Genomic DNA, 1,255 nt, shown 5'->3' with positions numbered 1-1,255 from the left:
ATATATATATATATATATATATATATATATATATATATATATATATATATATATATATATATATATATATCTGTGTGTGTGTGTGTGTGTGTGTGTGTGTGTGTGTGCGCGCTCCTGTGTACTACCCAGATCCATGGTTACCCAATTTTTACTTCAATATGTGCTGCTGTGTACAACCTAGATCCATGGTTACAAGTCATTGCTAGCCATATTTTTGATTATGCATCATTTGTACATGGTCACCAAGACCACGTTCATGTGAAATCTGGTGGAAGCCGCTGTTTTTGTTGCACTAGTCGCAACGTCAGTCATTGTTTGGCTATAATAAGGAAGGGAAGACCTCATTCATGTGAAATCTGGTGGGTTCAAACTTGTGACTGAAGCTTTTGTGAAATTTGAAAGAATTTGATGGCTGAAGCTTGTGGCTGAATCTGACGGGATATAGTCTCCAATTTGAAAGAATTTGATGAAGAGCTCATGTATGATTTGTATGTGAACTCATGTATGACTGATTGCTTTTGGATGATTTGTATGTGAACTCATGTATGGCTGATTGCTTTTGGATGTGATGGATGAACTTGCTACCTTCTGTTAAGTTTGTGTCTGGTTTATGTCATATATGTGTGATTTTTGTCAATATGTATGTTGTCGTGCTATTTTTCTTCAAAATACAAATGAAATGCTGCCAAAATTTTGAATTTTACGTGGTTCCATTTTTCATACCATCTCTCTAACTAAACATTGGAACGGAGCCAATCCGTTCTGCTTTTTTGTTGGTACCAAACACAAGAATGAAACGGACCCGTTCCTATGGAATGGAACCATTTCATTCCGTTCCACTTGGTTCCTCAACCAAACACACCCTTACAAAGCAATGATAGAATTCGTGGTGTGATGAAGATCAGATGAACACGGGATCAAACGCTGAAGTACCACTTAATATATTGAGCATTAGGACCATGCATCAAGATAGAAGAGACGTGGTGGCGGGGGACGTGCCAACGATGTTTGTTGTAGTCCTCTTAGGCGACGCTCGGGGTGACTCAAATGGTCAACTCCAAGCACAAGAAGCCACACCACCTTGCATGCCCTCACCACCAACCACGGCAGGGTCCGCTTCCCAAGGAGCTAACGACGTCGGGGTGTTGTTCATGCGGCTGGTTTGGGGGTATGGCGGCTCGAAGGCGGGGAGATGTGGTGTCACATAGTTATGGTGGCGTGGAGGTGCGACGAAGCGTGTGGTCATCGATGGATC

This window comes from Triticum dicoccoides, chromosome 6B, assembly GCF_002162155.2.
Source record: "Triticum dicoccoides isolate Atlit2015 ecotype Zavitan chromosome 6B, WEW_v2.0, whole genome shotgun sequence".
Taxonomy (NCBI): Eukaryota; Viridiplantae; Streptophyta; class Magnoliopsida; order Poales; family Poaceae; genus Triticum; species Triticum dicoccoides.
The sequence above is the reverse complement of the archived record's forward strand: the minus strand, read 5'-3'. Positions refer to the sequence as shown.